The following is a 12,419-nucleotide window of genomic DNA, read 5'->3' as shown; positions in this document are numbered from 1 at the left end:
CTGTATACAGTAATGTATGTGACTGTACTGATCCCACTACTCCCTATATATGGCCTGTATACAGTAATGTATGTGACTGTACTGATCCCACTACTCCCTGTATATAGCCTGTATACAGTAATGTATATGACTGTACCTGATCCCACTACTCCCTATATATAGCCTGTATACAGTAATGTATGTGACTGTACTGATCCCACTACTCCCTATATATATAGCCTGTATACAGTAATGTATGTGACTGTACCTGATCCCACTACTCCCTATATATAGCCTGTATACAGTAATGTATATGACTGTACCTGATCCCACTACTCCCTGTATATAGCCTGTATACAGTAATGTATGTGACTGTACCTGATCCCACTACTCCCTATATATAGCCTGTATACAGTAATGTATGTGACTGTACTGATCCCACTACTCCCTATATATAGCCTGTATACAGTAATGTATGTGACTGTACTAATCCCACTACTCCCTATATATAGCCTGTATACAGTAATGAATATGACTGTACCTGATCCCACTACTCCCTATATATAGCCTGTATACAGTAATGTATGTGACTGTACCTGATCCCACTACTCCCTGTATATAGCCTGTATACAGTAATGTATGTGACTGTACCTGATCCCACTACTCCCTATATATAGCCTGTATACAGTAATGTTTGTGACTGTACCTGATCCCACTACTCCCTATATATAGCCTGTATACAGTAATGTATATGACTGTACCTGATCCCACTACTCCCTGTATATAGCCTGTATACAGTAATGTATATGACTGTACCTGATCCCACTACTCCCTGTATATAGCCTGTATACAGTAATGTATATGACTGTACCTGATCCCACTACTCCCTATATATAGCCTGTATACAGTAATGTATGTGACTGTACCTGATCCCACTACTCCCTATATATAGCCTGTATACAGTAATGTATGTGACTGTACCTGATCCCACTACTCCCTATATATAGCCTGTATACAGTAATGTATGTGACTGTACTGATCCCACTACTCCCTGTATATAGCCTGTATACAGTAATGTATGTGACTGTACTGATCCCTCTACTCCCTATATATAGCCTGTATACAGTAATGTTTGTGACTGTACCTGATCCCACTACTCCCTATATATAGCCTGTATACAGTAATGTATGTGACTGTACTGATCCCACTACTCCCTGTATATAGCCTGTGTACAGTAATGTATGTGACTGTACCGGATCCCACTACTCCCTATATATAGCCTGTATACAGTAATGTATGTGACTGTACTGATCCCACTACTCCCTATATATAGCCTGTATACTGTAATGTATGTGACTGACTGATCCCACTACTCCCTATATATAGCCTGTATACAGTAATGTATGTGACTGTACCTGATCCCACTACTCCCTGTATATAGCCTGTATACAGTAATGTATGTGACTGTACCTGATCCCACTACTCCCTATATATAGCCTGTATACAGTAATGTATGTGACTGTACCTGATCCCACTACTCCCTATATATAGCCTGTATACAGTAATGTATATGACTGTACCTGATCCCACTACTCCCTGTATATAGCCTGTATACAGTAATGTATGTGACTGTACCTGATCCCAATACTCCCTATATATAGCCTGTATACAGTAATGTATGTGACTGTACCTGATCCCACTACTCCCTGTATATAGCCTGTATACAGTAATGTATATGACTGTACCTGATCCCACTACTCCCTGTATATAGCCTGTATACAGTAATGTATGTGACTGTACCTGATCCCACTACTCCCTGTATATAGCCTGTATACAGTAATGTATATGACTGTACCTGATCCCACTACTCCCTATATATAGCCTGTATACAGTAATGTATGTGACTGTACCTGATCCCACTACTCCCTGTATATAGCCTGTATACAGTAATGTATGTGACTGTACCTGATCCCACTACTCCCTATATATAGCCTGTGTACAGTAATGTATGTGACTGTACCTGATCCCACTACTCCCTATATATAGCCTGTATACAGTAATGTATATGACTGTACTGATCCCACTACTCCCTGTATATAGCCTGTATACAGTAATGTATGTGACTGTACCTGATCCCACTACTCCCTATATATAGCCTGTATACAGTAATGTATGTGACTGTACTGATCCCACTACTCCCTATATATAGCCTGTATACAGTAATGTATGTGACTGTACCTGATCCCACTACTCCCTATATATAGCCTGTATACAGTAATGTATGTGACTGTACTGATCCCACTACTCCCTGTATATAGCCTGTATACAGTAATGTATGTGACTGTACCTGATCCCACTACTCCCTATATATAGCCTGTATACAGTAATGTATGTGACTGTACTGATCCCACTACTCCCTGTATATAGCCTGTATACAGTAATGTATGTGACTGTACTGATCCCACTACTCCCTGTATATAGCCTGTATACAGTAATGTATGTGACTGTACCTGATCCCACTACTCCCTGTATATAGCCTGTATACAGTAATGTATGTGACTGTACCTGATCCCACTACTCCCTGTATATAGCCTGTATACAGTAATGTATGTGACTGTACCTGATCCCACTACTCCCTATATATAGCCTGTATACAGTAATGTATGTGACTGTACTGATCCCACTACTCCCTATATATAGCCTGTATACAGTAATGTATGTGACTGTACTGATCCCACTACTCCCTGTATATAGCCTGTATACAGTAATGTATGTGACTGTACTGATCCCACTACTCCCTATATATAGCCTGTATACAGTAATGTATGTGACTGTACCTGATCCCACTACTCCCTGTATATAGCCTGTATACAGTAATGTATGTGACTGTACCTGATCCCACTACTCCCTGTATATAGCCTGTATACAGTAATGTATGTGACTGTACCTGATCCCACTACTCCCTGTATATAGCCTGTATACAGTAATGTATGTGACTGTACCTGATCCCACTACTCCCTGTATATAGCCTGTATACAGTAATGTATGTGACTGTTGCTGATCCCACTACTCCCTGTATATAGCCTGTATACAGTAATGCATGTGACTGTACCTGATCCCACTACTCCCTATATATAGCCTGTATACAGTAATGTATGTGACTGTACTGATCCCACTACTCCCTGTATATAGCCTGTATACAGTAATGTATGTGACTGTTGCTGATCCCACTACTCCCTATATATAGCCTGTATACAGTAATGTATGTGACTGTACTGATCCCACTACTCCCTGTATATAGCCTGTATACAGTAATGTATGTGACTGTTGCTGATCCCACTACTCCCTATATATAGCCTGTATACAGTAATGTATGTGACTGTTGCTGATCCCACTACTCCCTGTATATAGCCTGTATACAGTAATGTATATGACTGTACTGATCCCACTACTCCCTGTATATAGCCTGTATACAGTAATGTATGTGACTGTTGCTGACACTCCGCCTGTAGTCCGGTGAGTGCACTTCGGGGCTGTACCACTATTCTGTGCCCAAAACCAGCGATGTCTGCAGTGAATAAGAGAGTAACATAACACATCCCCTCCCCGCCGCCTCCTCCTCCTCCCGCCGCCCCGGACCCTGTATTCCCGCAGCACTGGATGTTCACAGTCTGCGCTGCGCAGCTGGATAACATGGTCCGATTGGTGTATGCGCAGTGCAGGGCCGCCAGCCTCAGGCTTAGTAAATAGCATAGAGCAGAGGCTGCCGCGGTTCGTGTGGTTAGAGCTGAGAGGACAGGAGACATGTGCGGCTCACACCGGGGATGGCAGGACTACTACTAGCCTCTGCACCGCGTCCGGCGCTAACACTGGCGACCACACAGGACTAAAACCAGAACCCATGATTTATACCAGAAACTTCTATACAAGGGGAACACAACCAGAACCAGGTAAGAGAGGACTACCGCAAGTGTCATTCATTACCCAGTGTGTACGAGCCGCTCAGAGGATGCGATATGTAACATGAGGGCACTGCTACAAATACTATCTATCTATCTATCTCATATATATCTCCTATCTATCTATCTATCTATCTATCTATCTGTCTCATATCTATCCATCTATCTCACATCTATCTATCTATATACCTCATCTATCTATCTATCTATCTATCTCATATCTATCTATCTATCTATCTATCTATCTATCTATATATCTCATATCTATCTATCTATCTATCTATCTATCTATCTCATATCTATCTATCTCATATCTATCTATCTCATATCTATCTCATATCTATCTATCTCATATCTATCTATCTCATATCTATCTATCTATCACATATCTATCTATCTATCTTTCTATTTATCTATCTATCTATCTATCTATCTATCTTTTATCTATCTCTATCTCATATCTATCTTTTATCTATCTCCTATCTATTTTTCTATCTGTCTATCTATCTATCTATCTATCTATCTATCTATCTATCTATCTATCTAATATCTATCTATATAATATCTATCTACCTCATATCTATCTATCTATCTATCTATCTCATATCTATCTATCTCATATCTATCTATCTCATATCTATCTCATATCTATCTATCTATCTCATATCTATCTATCTATCTCATATCTATCTATCTATCTATCTATCTATCTATCTCATATCTATCTATCTATCTCATATCTATCTATCTATCTATCTCATATCTATCTATCTATCTCATATCTATCTATCTATCTATCTCATATCTATCTATCTATCTCATATCTATCTATCTCATATCTATCTATCTATCATCTATTTACACAGTATATTTCCCCATTTCTGACCATAGGTACTTTATGGGCAGTTTCCTAGGATGTCCTGTAATGTGTTATGTACAGGACAGTGCAGCAGCGTTGAGCCTGTTAGTTGCAGCAGAGCTGAGTTTGCCATCGTTCTACAGGTCAGGCTGCTGTATTATTTTCCCTCTAATTTGCTCAATGACAGATCCATCCCGGCTCCATCTGTGCTGTATTATCCACTATAGATATGACCTATATTTCTGTTGATCCATTCTATGAGAACAATCTGTCACAGATTCGGTAGCTGAGCTGCTATTATACCCAACCATCATACCGCGCTGAAAATGATAGTTCAGCACAGCTGCAGCCCCGCCGTCCTTCCTCCTATCCCCCGTCTTTCACCTACAGCCCATAATATATATAACATTCACTTGTCATATATAGAAGTCACTTGTTACACGTATTTAGAGGTGCGCCGTAAATCATGTGATGAGAGATATTTGGCATTAGTTCAGAATGTGTGAGATATGTAGCTGTGTGCAGATGTAGCAGAGCTGAATTTATTCTGGAATTATATAGGGGCTGCATGTTTCCTAGCAGTGTTTCCAAAACAGTGTGCCTCCAGCTGTTGCAAAACTACAACTCCCAGCATGCCCGGACAGCCAACGGCTGTCCGGGCATGTTGGGAGTTGTAGTTTTGCAACAGCTGGAGGCACTCTGCTTGGGAAACACTGATTTATAGACCTTTTTGAGTTCAGATAAGGAATGTAGGTCAGCTCTGCTACGTCTTCACTGTGGGGTGAATACTGTGGGGCAGTGCAGACACGAGAAGTAGTGGGGCCATATATAGAGGTCACACATGGCTGTAGAGTCATCCGGGTATACATATAATTCGTGTTGGTGTTATGTTAGTATACAGTAGAACAGTCTACGGAATTCAGTCCTTTGCTGTTGGTGCATGCTGGGAGTTGTAGTCTTGCAACAGCTGGAGGCACGCATGCTGGGAAACACTGATTTATAGTCATTTTTTAGTTCAGATAAGTAATGTAGTGTGCAGGTCATGATGAGTTGTGCTAGTGGCAAACTCAGTACTGCTACATCTGCACTGTGCTTGAGGTGAATATACCTGGGCAGTGCCAACACGAGAAGCAGCGGGGCTATAAATAGAGGTCACACATGGCTGTAGAGTCGTCCGGGTATACATATAAGTCGTGTTGATGGTAGTATACAGTAGAAAAGTCTAGTGAATTCAGCAGTTGGCTGTCTGGGCGTGCTGCGGGTTGTAGTTTTGCAACAGCTGGAGGCACGCTGGTTGGGAAACACTGATTTATAGTCATTTTCTGAACTCAGATAATGAATGTAGCATCAGCTCTGCTACGTCTTCACTGTACTTGAGGCATTCCGAAGTCTTGTAATAGGATGGGGTGAATATACCTGGGCAGTGCCAACACAAGAAGCAGCGGGGCTATAAATAGAGGTCACACAATGCCGTAGAGTCGTCTAGGTATACATATAACTCATGTTGATGTTATGGTAGTATACAGAAGAACAGTCTACGGAATTCAGTCCTTGGTTGTTGGTGCATGCTGGGAGTTGTAGTTTTGCAACAGCTGGAGGCACGCTGGTTGGGAAACACTGATTTATAGTCATTTTTGAGTTCAAATAATAGGTCAGGATGAGTTGTGCCAGCGGCAAACTCAGCTCTGCTACGTCTTCACTGTACTTGAGGCATCCCGATGTCTTGTAATAGGATGGGGTGAATATACCTGGGCAGTGCCAACACGAGAAGCAGCGGGGCTATAAATAGAGGTCACACATGGCTGTAGAGTCATCCGGGTATACAAATAGGTCGTGTTGATGTTATGGTAGTATACAGAAGAACAGTCTAGGGAATTCAGACAAGCTGCTCGTATTTTATGCAGAACAGACAAATAATGTCTGAATTACATCCCTGCAAATATTTATAGTGGCCACCCTTTCATGTTTCTCCACTTCAATCTAAACACAGTAAAAAAAAAAAGCCCACAGTGAGATCCGGGGCTGACGTTGCAGCAGGTTGTTGATGGTAGTGAATGAAGGAAGGTCACTGTAATATATCAGGGCATTACACTGGAAATACTGTTATGCTCTTCCCAGGCGGTGGAATGATCAAAGGCAGCGCAGGCTCATCTGGAGTGTAGGAAACCCAAACTTCATGCAGAGTCTTCTAACCCCATGGATGTACTCGAGACGTGGGGCTGAGCCTTACACACACAGTACCCAGTGGTTTGGGTAACTGGGGGGGGGGGGGGGGGGTACTGTAGTGTATAACATTGTTCCTTCATTACCTTCCATCGGTAGAAGTAATGGCGATTTTATTTTTTTTAAAAAGGGGGGGGGGGAGGTATATATACTTTTAAAAAATGCAACATGATCTTAATATCTGCATGTATAGACGCTGATATATATATATATATATATATATATAAAAAATTATATGTATATATAAAAAAATATAAGGAGAGAGAGTAAGAGAGCATACAGTAGATACAAATATACGGAAATACTACTCACATCTGTGTAGAGACCATGTATATACACATCTGTATATTTGTATGTATGCATTCAGACATTGACACATAAATATATACATATATACACATAATACAAATACACAGAGATACTACTCACATCTGAGTACATAGAACATGCATATACACATATACACACATGCACACATAATACAGTATATAGAAATATATGCAGAACAGGCAGATAACATTAATATGCACATCAATACAGACATTGGGGGAGATTTAGCAAAGGATTTAGACTGGTTTTTCCTGTCTAAATTTGTCGCACGGAAAGTCGCAGTCTAAATATGTGCGACTTTTCTGCGACTTTTGCTCTAGAGGATTTTTAGAACATGATGCATGCAAGTCTATTTTAGAAGGAAATACATTGGAAAATGCATTGGTGCTGAATTTATCAAGTGCGACTTTTTTTGCGACAAGTCGCATCTGCCCAAAATACGCTGAAATGTCAGACCATGTTGGAGCAGGTCTAAATGCAGTTTAAGCTGTAGACCCTGAAGTCTGAGCACAGAATTTATCAAGGGCTGTGAGACCTTTGATAAATTAGGAGCACAATAGACAGGAGACTACCACAGACGCTGGTCTATAAGCATACACAGAATAGACTAGATTAGGAAATGTCCCCCATTGACACTTAAATATATATATATTACAGTAGATCTGTATTAAGAGAACATGAATATACACATCTATATATTTTTATGTATGCATTCAGACATTGACACATAAATATATACATATATACACATAATACACATAATACAAATACACAGAGATACTACTCAGATCTGTGTACATAGAACATGCATATACACACAAAATACAGTTTATAGAAATATATGCAAAACAGGCAGAGAACATGAATATGCATATTTATATATTTATATGTATGCCCACATACATTGACTTTTAAATATATATATATATATATATATATATATATATACATTACAGTAGATCTGTGTAAAGAGAACATGCATATACACATCTATATATTTTTCTGTTTGCACACATACATTGACACATAAACATATATGTATGTATATATATATGTATATATATTACAGTAGATAAAAATACACAGATGTACTTCACATGTCTGCAGAGAACATGTGTATACACATCTATATATTCATATATATATATATATATATATATATATATATATATATATGCACACGGACATATACACATACACACAAGACATATGCATGGAACACAGTATATACAAGTACATACATACGTATATACATCCATCTATCACACACACAATGCTGTATATACACATATAAAAGCACATAAAATCATATTATTACTTATACAGTATGTACAGTGATTTGTACCTATGTACATTTATTTGACACACGTAAGATCGTATATACATATATGTAAAGGCACTAGAGATTAGCGAACTTACAGTAAATTTGATTCGTCACGAACTTCTCAGCTCGGCGGTTGCTGACTTTTCCTGCATAAATTAGTTCAGCTTTCCGGTGCTCCGGTGGGCTGGAAAAGGTGGATACAGTCCTAGGAAAGAGTCTCCTAGGACTGTATCCACCTTTTCCAGCCCACCGGAGCACCGGAAAGCTGAACTAATTTATGCAGGAAAAGTCATCAACCGCCGAGCCGAGAAGTTTGTGACGAATCGAATTTACTGTAAGTTCGCTCATCTCTAAAAGGCACATACACACATACAGTTCATGACATGTATAGAGGTACATATTTATTTCTATATATGGCACACAAGATGGCACACATAAAGTTACTGGCAGGTACAGAAATGTATACATATGCATGTATATACGACACACACGATTGTATATAGCTATATAAAGATGCATACAGTTAATTACATGTACAAAGATATATACATGCATCTATATATGATACACAATACTGTATATACATATGTAAAGATGCAGACACAAATGTATATCTACTTGTACTGATATACGTACATATATATATATATATATATGTAGAAAAAAATATATACATTACTCACACATAGATAAGCACACACGTACTTACACATAGTATAATATAAATATGACATTTTATTGGGAAAAGTATCTTAGAATGTATATAACATATTGGGATAGAATTGCTTGTACCCAATCTACACCAGTCCAGCATAGTCTAGTACAGGAGCGATGACTACGTGTACACGGGTGATGGCGATATGTGACACCATTGGGTAATACCATGCTGTTTATGTAAATCACGTCACGGCGCATTGGTGCGTAAATATCCAATGTTATTATTTGGCGGTAGTTTATGTTTAAGGTGATTGTTAGCTGTTATTTTGTGGGTAATACATGTTGTATTAATATACCTGCAGCATTGCTGGGACTAAAGACGTTTGTATAATTTACGGACAATATCTACAAGACAGGTTGCCAGCGTCCCAAAAATTGTCTTCATATAAGGGTTTTTTATTTTTATTTTTTTTACATTTTTTAAATATTCCATTGATATTTATGTCTTATTGCCTGGCTGTTAGAAAATAATAGATGCCCACTCTTGGTTTAGAAGCCTGTTCACCTACATCCACCTCACTATTCACCTGTCACAGCATTGATCCCATGTTATAGGACAGTGGTCTCCAACCTGCGGACCTCCAGATGTTGCAAAACTACAACTCCCAGCATGCCCGGACAGCCGTTGGCTGTCCGGGCATGCTGGGAGTTGTAGTTTTGCAACATCTGGAGGTCCGCAGGTTGGAGACCACTGTTATAGGATATGGTAACATTATATTTGCATGATCATATTATATTTATATGGCATATAGCCATTAGAGATGAGCGAACTTACAGTAAATTTGATTCGTCACGAACTTCTCGGCTCGACAGTTGATGGCTTTTCCTGCATAAATTAGTTCAGCTTTCAGGGGCTCCGGTGGGCTGGAAAAGGTGGATACAGACGTAGGAGACTCTTTCCTATGAATGTATCCACCTTTTCCAGCCCACCGGAGCACCTGAAAGCTGAACTAATTTACGTAGGAAAAGTCATCAACTGCCGAGCCGAGAAGTTTGTGACCAATCAAATTTACTGTAAGTTCGCTCATCTCTAATAGCCATCTTTCTGCAATTGAAATAATATGTTTTTTATGTGTGAAGGAATATGCTGAGCAGGTAGTCAGTGTGGCTAGAAATTTGGTGCTGGATACTACATTTTTGGGTTGTTCCCCACTGACCTTAATGGAAGTTCTTTTTATCTGGCTACTAAAAAACGAAATCTAAATTAACTTAAATATTTATTTTAAAAAAATCACGTAGTATAATCTAAAAAAAAATTTAAGAAAAAAGAATATTAATATTACTATTATTAGTAAAATAATCAATAATAACACTAATTATGATGATAAAAATAATAATAATACTATCTGTACTATTTCTTAATAGTTATGCCAAAAATGTAAAACAATAATATAACCAATAATAATAATTAAATAATAAATATTATTATCAATGGAATAATAATAGTAAATATTCATATTATTATTATTATTTGGAAAATTTGTACTATGTTTTTATAGGATTCTACTTAACATGATCTCTGAATTATAGACTCAGCTGTAAGGTTTTGTATAGAAGTTAGTAATTTGAAATCACGACTATATATATATATATATATATATATATATATATATATATATATATTTATATATATATATATATATATATATATATATATTCACTGTATTTGTGTAATTTTTTTATTTTTTTTTCTATTGGACTGTAAATACATTCCTGCTCGGAAGCATTTAAACAATCACTATTGTACCAAGTTATAGGGATGTAGCAGAGCTGAGTATGTGCCATTTAACAATTGGCTGCGGCAGTTGTGGAGGATGTATGTGCATTGATTGTAAAACAGTGGATCGCAGATACTAAGATATTATGATGACATTCTATTTAACTATGGTTAAACCCTTTAACTTTGCAGCAGTCTTCAAACGGCAGCCCTCCAGGTGTTGCAAAACTACAACTCTCAGGACAACCTACGTCTTTCCGGGCCTGCTGGGAGTTGTAGTTGTGCAATAGTCTGAGAGCCGCAGGTTGGAGACCAAAGTGTATAAGGATCTTATCCCCCCCCCCCCCTAGACTTTAATTTTAATTCTTCTCTGCTGAGCCAGGGGAACAGAGTCTGTGGTTAATTATAGAGCATTAGATCCTATAGATGGAGGCGCAGGGACCGGCTGCACATCTTTTTGGTTTTATTACGATCTAAATCCACCAAATTGTAAATGAGGAGGGGGGGGGGGGGGGTGTTGCAAATTGAGCAGAACAAATTATATAGCTGTATTGAGCCATTTGTCTTCCATGTGCACTGTCCGTTTCTATGGGTCCTCTGTGCCACATTACAGTCAGTGGAAGACAGCCGGTGATATAAATAGTGCATTCCGAAACATGGATGGTTGCATTTTACTAGTTTTTCCACAGCGACGCCTTGTATTTGCAAATTTACCTCAATTTACAAAATCCCCGGATGAATCTTTACAAATCCCACTCCTGCAGCTGGTTCCAGACGTCTTTTTTTGAGTTTCTTTACTATATATACACTATTTCTTTACTATATCTACTATTTCATTGCTATATATTTGATTTGTTGACAGTATCTACTATTTCTTTCCTTTATCTTTGATTTGTTGACTATATCTTCATACTTTACTGTATCTAATATTGCTTTATATCTTTTTTTGTTGACTGTATCTTCATTCTTTACTATAACTACCATATCTTCATTCTTTAGTATATCTACTATTTATTTACTATGGGGGAGATTTATTAAAACCTGTGCAGAGGAAGAGTGGTGCAGTTGCCCATAGCAACCAATCAGATTGCTTCTTTCATTTTCCACAGGCCTCTTTAGAGGCCTGTGGAAAATGAAAGCAGCAATCTGATTGGTTGCTATGGGCAACTGCACCTCTCTTCCTCTGCACAGGTTTTGATAACTCTCCCCCTATATCTTTGAATTGTCGACTATATCTTCATTTTTTACTATAACTACTATGTCTTTGATTTGTTTACTGTATCTACTATTTCTTTCCTTTATCTTTGATTT

At 38.3% G+C, this 12,419-nt stretch overlaps 1 protein-coding gene across 9 annotated transcripts in view; it reads left to right on the top strand.

The window, feature by feature from the left end:
- Positions 1 to 12,419, top strand: part of MKX (mohawk homeobox) — a 168,733-nt gene that overhangs the window by 25,755 nt on the left and 130,559 nt on the right. The window contains exon 1 of one of the 9 annotated variants that reach the window (XM_056519391.1): positions 3,692 to 3,929. The exons of the other annotated variants lie outside the window; for them this stretch is intronic. The gene's annotated coding sequence lies outside the window, so the exon portion shown is untranslated. Of the gene's footprint in view, positions 1 to 3,691; positions 3,930 to 12,419 lie in introns of those variants that run through there. 9 annotated transcript variants of the gene reach the window in all.

The sequence above is a fragment of the Hyla sarda genome, chromosome 5, assembly GCF_029499605.1.
Source record: "Hyla sarda isolate aHylSar1 chromosome 5, aHylSar1.hap1, whole genome shotgun sequence".
Classification (NCBI taxonomy): Eukaryota; Metazoa; Chordata; class Amphibia; order Anura; family Hylidae; genus Hyla; species Hyla sarda.
This window is presented reverse-complemented; position numbering and strand designations above follow the sequence as displayed.